Source organism: Ammodytes marinus (genome assembly GCF_949987685.1).
Source record: "Ammodytes marinus genome assembly, chromosome: 4".
Classification (NCBI taxonomy): Eukaryota; Metazoa; Chordata; class Actinopteri; order Uranoscopiformes; family Ammodytidae; genus Ammodytes; species Ammodytes marinus.
This window is the reverse complement of record NC_137233.1, coordinates 35,408,727-35,429,171: the sequence shown is the minus strand read 5'-3', so window position 1 is coordinate 35,429,171 and position 20,445 is coordinate 35,408,727. Positions and strand designations below refer to the sequence as shown.

At 41.6% G+C, this 20,445-nt stretch overlaps 1 protein-coding gene across 9 annotated transcripts in view; it reads right to left on the bottom strand.

Moving 5' to 3' along the window:
* Positions 1-20,445, bottom strand: part of foxp1b (forkhead box P1b) — a 222,337-nt gene that overhangs the window by 126,535 nt on the left and 75,357 nt on the right. The gene's annotated exons all lie outside the window — the stretch shown is intronic.

Sequence of the window (20,445 nt, the reverse complement as noted above, 5' to 3'; positions counted from 1 at the left end):
CGGGGGATGAATGCCAGTGACACTGTGGCATATCTGTGCCTGTATTTCTCAAATCAGTGGAATGATTTACAGCTATTGTGCATTGGTCGCGGGGCCCTCTGTGGCACAATGCGTCTAGCCTTCCAATTCCAGGGCAGTTAATGAAGCTGACCAAGTCAGGCTGAAGCGAATCATTGGCTGATTAATTATTTATATGAAGCAGAATAAATGCCTTTAAGAAACACTGGGCCTCATCATGAAAGAAGGTGAAAATGGAACTAATTGCAGATTTATGGTGTTGCGTTTAAGGCGTGTAATAGGGAGGGCCAAAGCGAATTAATATGTGCTTCAAGTACATAGGGCATTGCAGTCTCCAGAGATCCAGGTCTAAACAAGATGCAGACACACACCCAGACACCACTGGGGACACACACTCAGGCTGACAGATAGGAAATTGAGGTTGACAACGTGTCACATAAGAATATTTAGTGAGCATATACAGTAGGTGAGATAATAATTGGGCGATTGGGATTATAAAAAAAAAAACAGCACTACAGCACTGCTCTTTCAAATAGTGGTTGTTAGGGATAGTCTCCCAGCTCAGAATTAGCTAGCTGTGGGCTAAGGCGAGCTAAGCTAAAACAGTTCCAGAACGCTATTCAATCCCAGGGTTCACTATGGTTTACATCTCCTCTGCTGTAGAAGCCTATCCGAGGGAGTCATCTGACACTGTGGCCTGTGCCGGTTCAGTTGAGTGTCACAACGCCCCCACACTCAGGGGCCTGTCTGAGCAGCCTGGACCCGGCCTACAGAGCATGTTCTCTGGGCCGGGGCTAACAGCCAGCCCCCCCCCCCCCTCTCCCTCCAGACAGATGTTGACCCAGCTCACCCCTGCAGTCTGGCACGGCCTTACTCCATAATGGGATTTTCTCAACAAGGAGTGAGCAAGAAGGAATACTGTGGGATGGGACGCAGCCAGCCACTCCAACTCCATCTACAGGCCCACGCTCGCAACCAACTCCCCATTCTGAGACAACAATTAGAAACACACATTCTCAGGGCCAAATTAAATGCCATTTGAAATAAACCATTGGGCTGACGTTATTTAAAAAGTCGAAGGAGTCGATGGAAAGGCTATCATGGCAACAACTGGATCTGAAGGCACAAGACCGTAGAGGATTGAGGGGTTTGATCAATGGCCTATGTTCCCTAGGGAACTTAAAGGCCCATAGTGGCGTTATTCACCCCACTTATTTAATGAAAAAAATGTTTTCCACACTCACTTTCCTTTTTTTTTCTTCAAAGCTACATTAAGAGGGGGGGGGGGGGGGGGTGTAATGGCTATTATACATGCACTGTCATCCCATGCAAAATCTTCATAATTATAACGGAAAGGGCTCAAATTTCCAAATGCATGGCATCTCCAAAAGTAATCAAGAGAATGAGCCGCGGGGCTATTTTAATGTATGCAAAACTAGTGACCCACAATAAAAGGAGAGAAAGGGTCACAATGAATGCAAAGTAATGCGCGCATGCTTGGAACCGGCACTGATGAGGGGATGGCTAAAATTAACACCCAATTAATTTCCGAATTGACAAACAAATGAAAACCATAAATCTACTTTCTCATTAATTTTGCCACGGAATAATTCAAAGCTGCAATATCGCAAGGGGAAAAAAGAAAATGGGAAAATGGGCATTATCCATCATAAATATCAAGTAGATAGGAAAGAGCCTTATTAGAGAGTGTGTGCTGATAACAGTGTTAATCAGTGAGGCACTGAGGCCGGAGACACTGTTGTCAGCTGGGGCAACTCGCACACGTGACTGACTTGACCATGTGTTTGTTCATCTGTCTATTTATTTTCTCTTTGCTCATGGGAATAGCCTTGTCTGCCATGACTCCAAAAAGCTCAAAGTTTTCCCATCCGTTCCATTTATACAACAAGTATAAATTTGTCCGTAATTATGGGTCAAGACTTATGGGCATAGTAACCAGAGGTTAAAACATATGGATTCATGCTCCAAACATAAAACAAGACATGAGAGAGAGAGAAAGGCTTTCTTATTATTAATGGAGCATGTCAGCTTTTGGAAAAAAATTATAAAAAGATTAAATATAATGGAAATACCAGGAGATCAAAACAAGGCAACAACAAGTTTGAACAAAAAAAGAACTGGCAGTGCTGTTGATTATTAGTTGCCTGTTCTGTTCTTTCAGGGGGGGGGGGGTTGCCTGCTTTGCTTGCAAAACAAAACAAAACACTGGATAATAAAAAAGGTCAGAGTTTCTGTTTGTTTACAGTTTGTTTTGTGTTTTTCCCTTTGCCTCAAATATGGGGAGTTACAGTACAAACAAGAGACACATGTCGCTCCCACCTGACCAGACAGGTTGAAGGTTAACAACAGCCAGCGGCCTGAGCTCATCAACCCTGTCTCTCCCATACCACACACACACACACACACACACACACACACACACACACACACACACACACACACACACACACACACACCATCCCTGGAAATCCAATGCCTGTCCCCCTGTCATGCTTGCCTGGAATTCAAACAGCTCAAACAAAGTCAGCAGTCGATTCAAGGTAGGGTCGGGCCCTGCGCGCAGCTGTGCTCTGACCCTTCTCCGTGTTGTGTTTTTCTTTTAATGCTCATGACAGTAAAGCCTCAGCGGGGCCACCTGCTTCCATTTCACCAAGTTCTCACACACAGAACCCTTGTTTACACAAGCGCACAACAAAAGCACAACATTTCTTGTGCGGGAGGAGATACAGACACAACCTAGGAGGAGACAATGGGGAAGAGGCTCACTTTACAAGCTGTTTAGGTTCAGCTGGGTTGCTAGGCTAGACACATCAGCCAGTAGTACCCAAAGGTGCAACAACAAGAATGCTTCTCAAGGTTTCTGTCTAATATTTTCTGATGTATTTTTGCTCCTGATTCTAAGGGAATAAGAAAGACAAACACAAGTTGTATGTTAAATAATCCATTATCTCAGCTCTTTATCGCTGATAACAAACTACTCAAAGAATATGTCTCATCGGACAACAGACTGAGGAATTGGGCTAAATCCCAATAACCTTTCCAGACTGCTGCAGTCCCACACCCTTCCACATATGATCTGCTAAAGGGGGATTCTCCAAACCAGAACCACCTCAATGAAAAAAAGAAGATTTGTCTGTTTGACTTGATTCTCTGAGAGGAGCTAACAGCTTGCTATTGGATGACATTCTGCCAAAAGGCGACTTCACAGAGTCAGACCAAACAAGAGTGTAATCTTGTCAGCCACTTCAACCATGTCGCAGATAAGCAAAGGCATATCTCCAGACTTCTCTGACAACATAGTACCAACAGACACCCCATCCCTCCATTGCAAAAAACCCTCCCATCCTTGCATGCACCATATGAGACAGGAGCATTTTCCCCCGAACTTCTTCCCAGGCCTTGTACGGGGGTTTAAGCAGCAGACCACTCACACATGGCAAACAAAGCAGCTGTTTGTTTAATAAGTGATGCCATGGCTACAGTAAACAGGGGGAGGGGGAGCGGGGCTTTTGTGTTTATGAACAAACATCTCCTTGCAGCAAGAGAACCATTTAATATTAACCAGGTGGAATGATCTGCCCATTTCCTAGGTGACACTCGGGCCGGCATAGTGTAAACAGGTTTCTGGTTGGGGGGGGGGGGGGGGGGGGGGGGGTGAATCAAGGTTGATGCAAATGTGGCTCAGGCTAGAATAAACAGAAGTCAAGATAAACAAAAAGTCATTCTTCTGACATTTGAAGACACAATAGTGGGCTGCTGTGTTGTGTTGCAGCTGCTATAGCAAGCCAGTGTGAATAAGAAGAAGATGGGCAAGGTGGTGGTCTCCTATGGAAACGCATCATTGTCAAGCAAAGCAAACAGAGTGTCTCTTCCAGAGCCAACAAACAGTGTCTCCTTCACAACAACAGCGCAGCGAGGAACTTGTACAAAACATGTTAAACATTTACCTAGTTCAATTATTCAGTAACTGGGTTTGTGTAAATAACAAAAGGATTGTCTGAGAAGGCTCCAGGAGCTCGCTATGTCAGGGTACAGAGTGAAAATAAAACTAAACATTTGAAACGGACGAAGATGTTATCGTCATCATTTCAAAGTGTATGGTTTTGAGACTTGTTTTTATATGTGACATTACATTTGGACTGATAATAGCTATTGTAACTCCATATGTTAGATCAAACACAACATTAGCAGTAATCACAAAACACAAGCTAGCTAATGTTTTGTAAGGGCTTTCAAAGCTGCACGTCACCTTGACCATGAATTTTTCATGCAGACAACAACTTGCCATCTGCTGTGCTGCCGCAGCTATCCAATGATCATCAGGATGGGAGAATCCATGCTTTTCTCTCTCCACTTCCCCTTGTGATTTCATTTAGTCCCCAAAAACAGTTGCCCCCCATGTAAGGAAGGCATAACATATGAGCATATGAGGTACCAAACACATATCTATAACACATTGCAGCAACTGTGATGGGATTTGCAGGCACGCAATCTAGTGTTGTGTTGGTGGGTATGAGGATTGATATGAGTATCAACCTATTATCACTACAAGCTCCAGATAAATTAATAATAAGAAAGGTGCTAGCAGGCAAAACTCCAGTGGAGAAGCTGAGTAGATCCATCATTTCAAAAAACATACATACCCAGTTTGTCTCCTTTGCATGGAGCCATGCGAGAAACACCACTGTGAAATACAAGGCCTGCTGTGCACAGACAATGACGGAATGTGCCAAAGTAAGGCAGGCCACAGTATTTTTAGTACAACTATGGGGCCAATAGAGACCAAGTAAATAGAGAAGTCTCATGAGTTTAACTCTGGTTGTACATGGATGGAATAGTCATTCTGGGATGTGGAACCTCCTTTAGAGAGTGGTTTGCCACACATTTTCTCAGCCACTCTCCTTCATTTGACTTTGATAATCTTCTGGCTCACACGCGTGGCTCATGCCCGTTAACACACGCGTGGCTCATGCCCGTTAACAAGGAGACCACAGACACCAGGAGACAAGGGGTGTGGCTTCTTATTCTGACCACAGGCTGAAAAGCCGCCGTCGCTTCCCTCAAGCTCATTAGTACTCGTACCCAAAGAAAAAAACACAACTTCAATCTATCCGCCTCCTATGGGATCTACCAAAGCTGCTTATTGTTTTAACATTACTTAAAGTGTGTCATATATTTTTTATATTTTTTTTCACTAGAACTCACACGTATAAGGGCATCCCTTGGGGATGGCAATGCAAAGTTGTGGAGAGGAAATGTGTCAGATGCATTTCACCCGGTGAAAAACCAAGGTTGGCCTTAACAAACTTGTCTAATTAATATTGCGTACCTACATTATTAAAGCTACTGTCTTCTGGGGAGATGTCATCTCACTGGAGAGAGAACACTTTCTCTGTGAGCTGACAACACGTAGCTAACCAATCATTTCTGGGAGAAGCATTGCAGTTCTGTTAAATCATCGAGACAGACTTGTGGTAAACCACCGTTCTATACACACAAAGTAAGCTAGGCCGCTAATTACTGTTGAGTAAGTCATCAGGCATGGTGGTTTCTACAATCCCTCCCTCTCAGTGCAATGCACCATAACTGGAGGTAACTGGAAGGTCTGACCTAACCCCTGCCATTTCAATGATTCTCAGAACTGTTCAATGTTTCTCTACAGACAGAGACCAACAGCAGGTGAAGTTATCCCACCTTTTCTTTAGAGTTCCTCACACAGATATTAAGATTTAAGATATTTTCCAGATGCAATTGTTGACCTTAAATGACATGGAGATGCACTGGCTATTTTTTTCCTCCAATAGTATCTCAACCAACAACTGTCATGGCTCAGTGACTGCTTAAAGCTATAGTGCGTAACGCATGTCGACCCAATGAGGAATTCAGAGTAATTACAACAACACTGTCGATGCATCTACATTAAGTAAGCCTTTGGTGATTGCACATTAGTTTTATAGCTCCTGCAGAACGTTCAAGTTCTTAGCAGTAAATCAAAAACGGAAACATTTCTTAGGCTCTTCTTGAGATTTTTCTGAGCTCCTGCACCAGTGTCTTGGGGGGTAACACCAGTTTCTAAATGCTGCCATACTGAGAAATACAGAGAGAGTTTTGTGGAGCTTATAGGCTTAATCAACTTTGTGTCAACTCGTTTGGCGATGGCTTGAATGTTACCGACATTCATTCATATGAAAAGGTTATGCACTATAGCTTTAAAGGCCTCTGTAAAATAGACAGTTTCACTGTTCCACTGGGAGTGGTCTTACCCGTTGACCCCTCTCGCTGCTTCTAAAGGAGTATGGTACAGGGTCGTTTAAGCCTAAGAGTCATATGTTATTATTATTTTATAAGCCCCAGCCTCCCAGAGAGGACAGAGAGGGTTAAACAGGAAAGGAGTCTGTGGCTCCATTAAGTAGTTAAAACTGAAGATACAGGGTAGGGGGCTAAATACCAGAAGACCTTACATGAATTTCTGCATTTTAATGGCATCAGGGTTTTTTAACAACTCTTTTTGGGTTTAAATAAAGCCCCATGTCAGGAGGGATGCGTCCCACTCATAAAGCAGCCAGCACAAGGACAATGTACAGTGGCACTAATACAAGGACATAGTTCATCATGACATTTTCTGCAATTCCCAACTGATTAGGGTCATTATGTTTGGAGGCCTGATTTATGTTGTCATTTCCTCTCCCGATCCTGCATCAATGAATCTTAATGAATTGGTAAATAAGGTGAAGATTTCACTGTGTGACACCGCAACAATTTCTCACACCTCTACGGCCCCAAGATTTATGTAGCCAATTAGAGACTAACAGAGAAAATTGGCTGGCAGGAAAAAAAATATTCTTTATGGCACAAAATGGAGGGAGCATTCTTAGTGAAGGGCAATTGTATTGTCGGTGTGAAAGTCCATAAACCACACTGCTGCTAACCCACCTTCAAAGCGCATAGAGGGAAGTCAGAATGCAGGGTATGTGAGGGCACGTTCAGGCCATTTTTTTAGGCCATCCATCCACAGAGCTGTCCAAGCCCTGTGAGCCAAAGTCTTTAACATTCACCATGGTCCACCTCCGATATTTGATCAGCATAAATACACCCCTGTATGACAAACATGTTTACACTCTCGCGCTGCAAACATCAGACACCATGAGGTGCTGCTTCTCTAATGAAGACACAGAGCTTTTTTTCTTTATCAAGGCCAGTCCGCGTCCCTTCCTCAGAAATATGCCTCTTTTATACACAAATCAAAAAGCATTGTGTACAAAGAAACAGAAGCAAAATAATTTGCACTAAACAAACAATGAAGCAATATTTTCAATTAGTTGTTAGTAAGGGAGAGAAAAAAATATCTTAGTTAAAAAACACATCCAAATGCCCTTCATCTTTTTTCTCAGAGGGGGGAATATGAACATACAAGCCCCTCTTTGAAGATATCTCTGATCAACACATAGAAGAGGACATATACAATATGATTAGGGAGCTCTATTCCCGTGGACACATCGTTATCACAGCCGTGATTTTTTATTTCTCAGATGCAGATTAAGGAGTTTTTCAAGATGATTCTGGTGAGGAGACAAAGCTGTTTTTGTGTATCGCTGCCAAGCATGAAAAGCCGGCCTGCTTATTAATACCAACTTCCTAAAAGAGCACTTAGAGTTATAATGAGAGCCTTCATGTATACATATTGTGACTTAGATTTAGTGTGAGGAAGCGCTTCCCCACATCAAACAAGCTGGCCTGCTATTAGGCACAGGGGCTGAGGGATGCCGTGTGAAAAGGAGTGGAAAATTAAAGCTGAAGCCACGCTGGAAAGGGCTTAATTTACTGGCATGTACAGTATGCAAATGAGATTACTCTCAGCTTAACTGCATCATTTATGTCCATAATAACAGCATCATCATTACAGGGGCTCAAATTAAATTACACTGTAATTAGCATATCAAAGTGATTGGTTAAAGTTTAAAACAAATACCTCATTTTGTTAATGAACATCTGTAATCACCGTGTAGACTCTCTAGTGAAAACATCCAAAACAAATATGTGTTTTGAGAAGGGAGGAATATCCCTCTCTAACGTCACGTCTGTCTGTCGGTGCGCAAGTGTTTGCGTGTGTGTGTGCGTGCGTGTGTGTGTCTGTGTGTGTCTAGTGCTGATGTTGCCAGGATGGGAGTGTTGTACCTGGAGAGCTCCACACACTCAGGATAGATTTCCTAAACTCCAGGAGATCAAAGATCCAATTTCCCACACCTGCCACTTCAGGAGCTCATCAATAAAATACTAATCACTTCACGGCTGATTCTGAGAATGGAGGCACAGCCCAAAGGCTTAAGGAGAGACTTCCATATCACATAAAAACACCTCGCTCCGACTGTCTGTCCTGGCTTGTTGTTGAATGTGTACGCACTACTGCACAGACACACACATGTCATTGGCAGTCAGGTTTATCCAATAGCTGTCCTGCCTTTTTTTTACTCTTGATATATATGGTGAGTTTTAACACTTAGAACTGTAGCTGAGCGAGCACTTCCTCAGACCTTCTGGAAGACAATCACACACACCTTTTTTCATGTGCATATGAATGAAAGTCGAACATTTTGATGTGGCAACTTTACCATCCACTTATTATTGATATGCCTCAGAGTGTGTGATCACAACAAAAAAATATATATATACTGTAGCCTATATATATTTTAGCAAAAGAGTCAGTTACATACCATCAAGGCCCATGGATACCTTTGTTTTCCTCTATTCACTGCCAGTCTATCTACAGTAAAAGGCAGCATTGTGTGTACATTATCCAAAAATGCACGTGTCAAATATTAAAGCAGTGATATCTTATGTTATTCATTAAGATATCCATTAAAAGGCCAGTATGTAAGATATGTGCTTTTCAAGGTAGAGCTAGGGCAAATCCACTCCATCAGCTAATGACGGCACTCATTACACAGAGAAGCAGCTAATGAAGGTGCGGTGGCTGGCTGGCCGAGCCCCTCACCCAGCATAAAGCCCCCTATGAAATGCTAATATCTCACTTCTAATTAAAGCATACTAAGTCCAAATGCACCTTCACGGCCAGTAGCCGGCAACATAAATTGTATTTTTCAACAGTACACTACACCCAGAGATGTGCCTGAGCAACATTCCATTAATTCATATTTAATACCCCCCACTAGTCCTGCGTTTGCCCTGCTATCTTTCCTCTGCTCTCCCTCTCTCCCCTCTCAGCTTTTTATATTACGGTAAGGCACATCACATCATTATGCTTTCTGAGGCTTTTTTTCTTATTTTCTTTTGGTTTTCTTTATATTACTATGAAGTGCTTCCAGAAATCAAAACATTATGCACACACACACACACACACACACACACACACACACACACACACACACACACACACACACACACACACACACACACACACACACACACACACACACACACACACACACACACACACACACACAGCCTTGTAGCGTATCACAGGGGAAGAAAAAGAAAAGAAGCTTTGGCCCCTGCTGCACCTGGATACATTTACTGTGTTTACACATCCCAGACTGTAAATATGTTTACAAGAAAACCCGCTGCCCTTCTCAGAACCTGACCTCCAAGCCAGTAAACAAACCTGTTCGCAAAGTTCATTAACGTCAAAGAGGGTATAGTCTTTCAAAAAACACAAAAAGTTCAGTGCCATTAGCTTATCAACACAATATAGAACTGCAATGGGGTTAAACAGTACGGCCTAGGACACATACAAAAGAGGCAAGGCAAGGCAAGTTCATCTATATAGCACAATTCAGACCCAAGGCCATTCAAAGTGCTTTACAGGGCAAGATTAGAATACACAATACACATCAGAAAAGCAAATGAATAAAACATTTAAATAAAATAAAAATTACAGGTTAAAATGGAAAGAGAAAAGTCTTCAGACTTGATTTAAAAGAGCTGAGAGAAGCAGCAGACCTCAAGTTCTCTGGGAGTTTGTTCCAGAGATTTGGTGCATAAAAACTAAAAGCTGCTTCTCCTTGTTTAGTCCTAACTCTGGGGACTGTAAGCAGACCTGTCCCAGACGACCTAAGGGCTCTGGACGGCTCATAACGTATCAGCAGATCAGTAATATATTTTGGCCCCAGACCATTTAGGGCCATATAAAAGAAATAATGAACAGTATGAACTTTGGTTAAAACTAAATGTGTAAATGAATTATATCATTGTAAACATCTCTAGCTAGAAATGTGAACTTAGACTAATTATTTGTGAGCTTCCTAACAGCTCCCTCTGTGTGTGTATGCTTCTCAAATATCAAAGTCACTGTGAGTCAGAATCTGTATTTAGTTGCTGGCCTTTGGACAGTCAGATAAAAACTATGGATCTCAAATCTTTTCCAGGAATTCAGAAAAAATGTCTGGTTTTATGAACTTCTACACATATTCAGAATACATAATACAGAATACGTAACTCATAAATCACTGGGTCTTTAACATGTTCATCAGAAAAATCATACAAGTAATATCATTAGTACACAAACAAGCTGTATTACATAACTGAAGTATGTTTTCAATTATTTAAAAAAAATAGCATTCTTTAAGTAGCATTTATTTTTGATATCCTTAAAATACCAATTGTTTCACGTCTTGTGCATCATTTGCCTAAAGCGGTAGCAGTACAATGCATGAATGTAAAGGTCAGTGTTAAGAATATATCACATGATTGTCTGTTTGATCCCCGGCCCAAGTATTTTCCCAAGGATTCTCTGGCTCTGTACTGTGTAAATCGTGCAGTCTGACCTTCTACATTCCTCATGCTCTGTCCTCCCCATTCATCCACAGGCACAGATAATACTGGGCAAATATCATAAACGTGAGGATTTTAGGATTGAGGTGAGGCTGCCATCATCCACCGACAACTGGGGAAAAGAAAGCCCATGCATCTGAACATGTTTTCCACCTTTTACCGGACTAACCATGTGGTGAGGTTGCCTGACCCCTAATGCCTAATAGCCTATAAGCTAACAACCCATGGAGAATACTGCCAGACCATTAGCAATTTGAGGGACTTCCAGTTATACGATTTTCATAAGATTTTACCAGGAGTTTGTATTCATGGTAGTGATCCTTCGAAGGCCCCTGCTTGGGTCAAACACAAAAGCTATAGTGCTGACTTCTGTAAACACCATGAGGAATTTTGAGTAATTACAACAATGCGCATCTACATGAGGTGAGCCTTTGGTAATCGCACATGGATTTTATTCCTTCTGCTGAACGTTCAGGTTTTTTCTTAGCAGTAGAAACAACAACTGAAACGTTTCTTGGGCTCTATTTGGGATTTTTCTGAGCTCCTGCACCAGTGTCGGGGGGGACACCAGTTTATAAACGCTGCCATACTGAGCAGTGGTGGGCTGTCAGGGCCAGCAAAGCCTTCTCTGCTGGCCTAGAGACTTTCAGAACAACAACTTTATATATTTTTATTTAATGTATAATTTATACATTTTAATATATAAAATGTTTTCATTAATTATATCTTTTTCAAAAAGTTTGTTCACATAAGTCTTAATATGTTTTGAATAGGGAAAGTAGCCTACTTGAACTAAAGCTAGCTTGCCCCATAGAATGTATACACTGAAAAAAGATTCAGATTTCAATAGAAAAATATAATTTGTGCCAAGTTATATCAAATAGTTTACATAGGAACTATTGTTTGAGGCAAGTTATTTACTTTTCATTGGGCCAAGTTATAAAATATAGATGTGAACCATTACCCTACATTTTTTAAATTGATGAATTTAACACTTTTTTTCAGTGTAGAAGGCAGTATGTCAGATTTTTTCGATCTTGGATTTGATTTTTTAGATGAGTCTTGGTGGAAACACACAGTGGATTACAGAGGAGAAGGAGTGGATTTAATGGCTGATTTACTGGGAAAGTGTTTTATTGAGAAAAGGACCTTTTAAGAAAAGCTGGTCTTAGCTGGACATTGTGAAGCAGGGTGGAACAACACCGCAGCTAGCCGCTCTGACCCAGCTGGATAAAGGATCTGTGCACACTTCTAATCCAGCAGCAGCTAATGAAAGGTATAGTTGACTTATTGCAAATTGTATTGCTGGATGTCTGCTAGCCTACTTGCAACCGATCGCTGCAGCGTTTGGTGCTACGCTGGGTTTTCTAGTGGCAGTGTTCACAGGACGCACTTGCGCTGCCGGCTTGAATGTAACCAACATTCATTTATATGAAAAAGTTAGGCACCATAGCTTTAAAATAAAAAAGCTGCAGCATCAAGATTACTACATTTCTTCTGCACTATCCAGGGTTTTCTGAGCATGGCCAAAGTGTTTCCAGTTGAATGGCAGAGTGGCCTTCTGACCAGGGCCTGACCTGCAGCTGAACTGGCCTCCACTCGGCCACAGGGAGGAGGGCAGCAGCCACTCCAAACACACCACCCCCTCCCTCTGATAAATAACTTAACAAAGCAAACACAGGCCCATCAGTCAACCTACACATAGCTAACAACAGGAGCGGGACAGAGATCGATGGAGGGAATCAAACAAAGACACAAGGAAGGAAGGGAGAAAAGAGGAGAAGAAATTGGACAGAGAAGAAGAGAGGTGGGGAGGGGGGGACATTGTGAGGGCATATTACAGTGAGAGTAGATAAATATCACACGGGAGCCTGAGCCAAGCAGCTCAGAAGGCCAAGTACTGTAAGGCTGTGAAAGCCGGGCTATTTTGCCGAGCTGTGACATTTGTTTCTTATTGTCTAAGTGGCAGCTGAAAGCGTCTCCCTGCGAGGGCCCCTCGGCTCTGCTCCGGCTCTTTGACAGGGAGGTAACCATATTAGGACGTGTATGGTAAAGTAAACAATAACATAGTTGCAACGAGATGGAAATTTTTCAACTAATGGTATTTGTCATTCCTGTTTTCAGTGCACTGAGCAGGCCCTGTGTTTTTTCTAGCTGGGGCCAGGGAGACTTTGTTTATGAAAACAACGCAGGAGCCAAGGCTCAAACCAGAGCAAGAAAAGAAAAAAACAACTGTAAATAAATATCAGTTTAAAAAATGCCTCAACCTATTTCTATTGATTACATAAATAAAGCTGCATTCGGGTAGAAGGCAGCCTTTTTCTTTGCATGTTGCTCCCAGGCCATGTCCAGACTAAGGCATCTAAATTGGAAAAGTGTATTTGCCTTTCCGGTTTGGCCTTCCCTCCACACATCACGGATGCAAACGGCACTCCTTAAAAACACTCTAACAGTAGATACCTTGAAAACAATGTTCTCATGTTGAGAGCTGATAAAATCCCCTTTTTTACACTGGTTCAGTCGTATGAAAAAAACCCATCTAAATATTACATTTGGCTACACTGAAACACAATAGGCCTACCAGTGATAATGGACATGAAGAGGGCGCAGAACATAAAGCCTATCATTTCCTTTTTTTGATGCACTAATATCATACTGACAATCCCTTCCCTTTTTTATACCTTACTTTGAGGAGTTGTTGTCTCATAACAAGAGGCTGAACACAAACTTAACTTCAGTCAAAGCTATAGTTATGCTTTATGGCTGGTCTCACCTGCATTAAAGACAAAAGTTTTTCGTCAAAATCCAAAAAATCCAATGTGGTGTACAATTCAGTCCCGGGGGAAATACATCCAAATATTGTATAGTGAGTTTAAAGGGGTAGTACGGAATTTTGGACATAGGGCCTCATTTCCAAGTAAACCAGTGTGTTATTTATCATTGGAGACGTTTTCAACCTATTTCATTCAGTCCTTCTAGTTGCAGAGTGTGCTGGTGCTAGGCTAGCGCAAGGTAACGGTTGTGGCTAGCCTGCTAATAAAATAAGTCTTACCCACCCGGTGAGTATATATATATATATATATATATATATATATATATATATATATATATATATATATATATACACACACACACACACACACAGTATATATGCAGCCCCGAGAGTAATAGAGTATTAGTTCCAAAATAAATGTAGCCTTCTTTTAGCTTTCTGTTGCACTGGTCACTAGTTCTCCTCCCTGTTCACTCTCTTTTCTTTGGCTCTGCTTACCAAGCTATCTTTGTCCAAGTTCAGAGAAAGGCAATACAAAAAGAGAAAGCTTTTATATGTGCATCTGTGGGAAAACAAAGTCCCAGATATTTTACAAACCTTTTGAATCATATCCTACATCTGACTCATTGGTCAACTCTCCAAACAGAGAGTTTTTTAACATGCATTTCTATACACACGCAATACAGTCAACCACAGCAGTCAAAGTAGCCGGGTCGTGAAACTCCTCTACACATGTTGACTTTCTTTGTTTGGTTTTTACCCAGCATTCTGTCTCTCCCCCACTCTTTCAGCCTCATTTCTAATCTCACACCAAAAAAAGCAAGCTGTTTATTTGCAAAGGGCTGAAGCCATTCCATTAAGTAGCCCCACACCAGGTGCTTTATCCCTAAAAGGGATTTGTTTTCTAAAATAAACGAAGAAAGCAAAAGGACTGCCAAAGCGATATTTACCATGACACGAAAGTGATTGCAACAAAGACCAAACAATCCAAATAAGTATATATAACTTGCTCCTTGTAGGAACTTTTTTGAATTCCCTTATATAGTCAAGATACTTTATCTAGTCAAGACTGGAAACCAAAAACAAGTGTCCCTTTTAATGTATCTTAACTTACACATGTATAATAATGTTTTAGAGAGGAGGGACAGTAGGTATATATTTATTCCTATTTCATATCTCACCAGTAACACTACAGTATATTCTTTTGCAGTAAAAGCAGGCTGTCAGATGCCGGCCTAGGCTATCAAAAAAAGATGTTAGAGGGATGGGGGTGAAGTCATTTTGCTCAGAAGATAGCAAATCAATCCTAGTTATTAGTTCTATTTCATCTTTTCTAAAGCAGAGACACCAGAGCTCTGGCACCTTTTGTGATTTTCTTTTCATCTTGTTGTAAGACAACTCATCTGAGGACGGTAATTTGCTTACTTCTGTTGCCTCAGTCAATCTCAGCCAAATAACTGTGTCACCTTAGCCGTGTGCAGCTGGTAGCAGCCATAGACATTATCAAAGCTCTGCAGAGCAGACCTGAGTTTATACACCCGTTCTTATGTCTCAGACCAACACAAGACATGTCTGTTTGATGCTGATGGAAAAATAAATTGAAACTTGACAAACACATTTCCCCCAAATCGAATATATTTTAAAGGTGGAGTCGGCGATTCTGGAGAATGCTTGTTGTCAAAATAACTTTCAGTGTGTGTCCCTGCATGGGAAAAAAGTGTTAAAATACACAGCCTAGACTCTGTTAATAGGTATGTAAACAAAGGGGGCCATCCATAGTGAGCAACTTGACCGTTATAGGACCTATGGTTAAGGAGTTATGGCCAATTTGTTAATAAGCCCCGCCCCTGCGTAAACATTTTGGGCAATGGCGGCGAAAAAAATAATCATGGCTGACCCCTATGGTCCGAGAGGCTATATTGTAGAGCACCATGAGCTGTACAAGTGTAAGAAATGTCAAGTCAATCAGAGTCAGGGGGCATTTGTGGCGCCCCCTATGGGTTAATCTCGGTAAGCTTCCAGGGACATGCTACCACATGACTTCTGCACATACCCAGCAAGTTTGATGATGATAGGACCTATGGTTAAGGAGTTATGGCCAATTTGTTGATAGGCCCCGCCCCTGCGTAAACTTTTTGGTCAATGGCGGCCATGTTTTTCAAGTTGTCCTACTAATCTTTTACGGGTATGTTTATTGTAGTCCCCCGGGGCTTCACGAGAAATTTGGTGTTGATACAGTAAAATATCAGAAAGTTGTGGTTAACACCCTGTTTTTCAGTTTATGCTAATTAGCGGGAAATATTCCCTGAAGGACTTTTATGGTCCCAGAGGCTTTTTTGTAGAGCACCCTAACATACACCTTAGGGCTGGGCGATATGGACCAAATCTTATATCAAGATATAGGTAATTTTATATCACAATAAGGATATATATCACAATATAGTATTTTTCCTTTAAATTAAATGGATTACAATAACCGTACTGAACTTTAATCACATTAGATTATTTTCATCTTTTGCTTGGAACTTAAATTTCCACACAAAAGAGAAACTGGTGCAAAATACCACATCAGTCTGGCTTTAGTCAGTCAGTGCAAAATAAAAATGACACCATCAACCAAATAGCCTACATTTTCCAATTGATAGTAGCCTATATCAGGGGTTTTCAAAGTGTGAGAGAGTGAGCCCCCCCTCAGAGAACAAATTTCAGCGGAGCCCCCCCCCAAAAAAAAAAAAAATTATTATTTTACAAATCTAAACATGTTTTTGAAACATTCTAAAAAATTTTGTGCGTTTTTAAACACATTTAATACATTTTAACATCTTAATCCAGTGTTTTAATCCTGCTTCCTTTAAGCATGGATACTACTGACTGAGTGTGCATCGGAGTGAGAAAGATAGGCAGACAGACTTGCCCAAATTATTGACTAGTTAAATGTCATTCACACACCCAGTGTTTCTTTGCTAGTGCCTCCAATGTCCTGCTGGAGGAGAATAGTAGCCAGTGGAGAACCAGACCCTTCTTGGGGGGGTCCGGGGGTATGCCCCCCCGGGAGATTTTTTTTCACCTTTTTAAAGTGAAATGCATGAATCTGGTGCACTTTGAGAGGACAATTAAGGGGCTAAATATGAGGAATTTTGTGTGAACAAATAATTTGGAGACACTGGGTCTGATGAATTAGAAGCTATTGAAGAAGGACACATGGATTTTCCATAAAAATATTAATTTAAAATAAACAAAATGTATGCAGGGTCCTCTGGGTTGGGCTTGGTGCTCTTTTTCTTTAACGAGACCTATTTCTCTGTAATTTACTGAATGCATTTAAATGCAGTGAGGGGAACGAAGCAGAAGAACTTGTGTCCAGCTATGCCGTGATCTTAGTATAAAAAAGAAAAACTAAAACATTTTTATTTTATTTTTTTTTATTTTTTACATATTCATCCGCGCCCCCCCTGCCATAACCCCACAGTTTGAAAACCGCTGGCCTATATCAAAATAATGAAAGACTTGAATTTTCCTGCAGTATTTGCTCATCTTCATTTTAAAAAGCTGTCAACATTAACTAATGAGCAAATGTCTGGTAATACTTTCACTCCAGCTTCAACACAAATAATATTTTCAAGTTTGACATGTTTTAAAGTTACATAAAACCAGCCTTGCTGGCTGTCTCCAACAATAACAGCACGGGGGTGAAGCCCCGAGTAGGCTAAAGATGTCATTATTAGCCAGCTAGCTCACGAGAGCTAACCCATGTAGTTTGCGGCTTAAGACAAGCCAACTCTGCGTCACGGCAACAGCACGCTGAAGCGCCGCACACAGCAGCAAGTTTCCTTTTCCCGATGACATTTTTGACCATTAATACCAGCTGCTCTGCCACCGTGACACGGAGTTGGTTTGTTAACTGTATGGCGCACCGGAGCTAAAAAGCTAGAGCAACAGATGAGGCTTCTTCTGTTGCGGGTAGAGAAGCTGTATTGCAGCCCAGAACTCTGCTGCAGAGCCCCCGTGTGGCGCGGCGGTGTAACTGCAGTGTAACTGTAGGGACTCGGAGGGACAGCTGCCTCCCGCTCTATCTAAGCTCCCGCCACATGAACTTTTTTTCTCCGCGGTATAAACGGTATGGCCAAATCTCTCCCGGTAGACACTTTCATATCGTCCACGATATGATATCGTCATATTGCCCAGCCCTAATACACCTGTGTGAGAAATTTCAAGTCAATCGGACTTACGGTGTGAGGGGCGTGGCCTCTCAAACTTTCTTCAGTCGGGGCTTAATAACAGCGCCCCCTAGCGGAAATTCAAAAAACTGTATAATAGCACACCATTCGGGGTAGGGACGGACGTTCTGTGAAATTTTTGCGTTTCTAAGTGAAACGGTGTGGGAGGAGTAGCAGCTCGAAAAATGGAAGGAAGAAGAAGTAAGAAACAGAAGAAGAAGTATGGTGGAGAGTAATAATTACGGGCTCTCAGTAAACTGAGGGCCTGTACTTAATCAGTGATTCTTGAGAAGTGGGACAAAACAGGGTGCAATGTTGAAAAAATACAAACCCTATGTTTCGGCAAAAAGTGTGGCGATACTTCGGGATAATAATAGCGGCGACGGGCATTATAGGCGGCGGTCCGGGACGCAGCCTAGCTTAGCTTAGCCTAGCATAGCTGTCCCACATCATTGTACAACTTTCCCCGGGCAAAAATACCCTCATTAACTCTGGAAAATGAAGCGCGGGGGTTTGGATTGAGCAGCGGACCTTATAACCAGCTAGATTAAGAGCCACCGTTCCTTTTCTTTGGTGATTTACAGGACAATATGCCGCCGATGATAATGTTACCAGAGATAACACTGTGTGACTAGTTAATTCCCTAAAGTGTATGGTGTCTTGACATGCTGGTGAGAAAGCAACTAACTATGTTTATTCCTTTTGTCTTCAATAGTTTATTTGTGGCGTTTGCGGGTTAGATTTAGCCATTTCTCTGACAGCCTCTGAAAGTGCAGACGTTCCATCAAAATATTTCCCCCCCGGCACTATTTTGCACGGACAGCGCTGCTGCTTCCCGGGCTCAGCCCCGCCCTAGACGATTGTGATTGGTTTAAAGAAATAAAAACAGGCCAGCCCAGTTTCCCCCCCGAATAGACGGCTCTAAATGGCGTGCTTCCAGACCATACTACTTGCTGTAGTTTGGTCTGGCTTTGCGACACTAGTATCCAACATATATTAAGCTACTGAGCTAAGCTTTGACACAACCTCCCAGCTTTTGTTTTTTTTTACCGTCATTGGCCTATCACCACCGTCAGATGTCAACTCTGTCAGATTTCCTGTCTGACGGTGTTGACATATTTAACGTTTCTTAAACATAACAAATGGAATTTATCTAGTAGCCAGCCATTTTGTTTTTCTGTTGATGTTAGGTGCTAGTATGAACTACTTCAGGAAAATAAAATTATCAAAAAATTTCAAATAACTTCTTCAGAAATTGTAAGTCGGTGTTGACATATCATGGTTGTGACACAGGACTTTCAAGTTTCGGAATGTAAAATATTCTAAAACTACAACACTTATCAGAGCCTGTCTGACTATAATGTAGAGGTAGAATTTGACAAGAGGTCCTTCAAAGTGAAAGCTGCCCCTTATTTCGCCTGATTTTATTACATTTTACATAATGAAATGTCTGACGGTGTTGACTTACAGTAAAGTGGTCCCACCACTTAGAATCCTTATAAAACATGAATGTGTTGTAGAAAAACTGTTTTTATTGATATGAGAGATTATTTAGTGTTGCTTATGATGAAAAAAGCTCTTTTCAATCATTAAAGTACATTTTTAATAGGTTTTATTGCATATGAAAGATTGAAACCTTCTCTGAGGACACACTGTTTTGGACGTCGTGAGAAGATAACTAGTGTCATATTTTTGACATAATAATGATAAAATTGGGGGCGCCCTTAGCTCAGTTGGTAGGGCGTCCCCCCCATGGGCCTCGGCCAGCAGCGGACCCGGGTTCGATTCCAGCCCGTGGTCGTTCTCTGCATGTCACTCCCCTCTCTGCCCCATTTCAACTCTGTCTCTACACTGTCAATAAAGCATAAAAATGCCAAAAAATATCTTTAAAAAAATAAAATTATGATAAAATTAAATTGAAGGGGATAATTGTGCTCCAGACATTCTATTCTTAATCCCTAATAACATCTACAATTTTAAATATTTTAGTTTTAAACATAACAGCAGTTACATATGGAAGACGTCCTTTTGTCCCAGTTCACTGGAATGCTTTTAAACTGTGCAGCCTGTTTGACCAAGACACGCACAGAGGCGGGCGATCTGCCAGAGGATGTTCTGATAGCAGCTGATGCAGAGCATCAGATAGGGAGCACAGCAGACAGGTGAGGGTGTGTAGAAGCTTTGACACATCCTGTCATCTCAATCAACAGGCACACGCGCCTCGCTTTCTCCATTGTGACGTCTTTGGCCAATCATTTTTCATTTTCACACTGCCTTGCATCTATTCTGCCTGTCACTGGTTTTTTAACTACGGCAGCCATGCTGGCAGAGTAGATTACGGTACTTACAGTGCATGAAAAACACAGTAACCAAACTGCCAGAGACAGAAGCATTCGAAAAGCGCTCGAAAATCTCCCCCATGTGGCACTTTTGCTACAGCGAGTTGTTTATTATGTTCCCAGCTCGGCGTAAGCGATTAAATGGGAGCTTTTAGGAATCAAAGTGTTATAAATGCATGGAAACACAGCCGACTGTAAATGCCACAGAATTAGAAGCTTACCAAGCCCCTAATTCTAATACATGGCAATTTTCAGCTTGATGCTGATATAAAGACATTACTTTTTTATT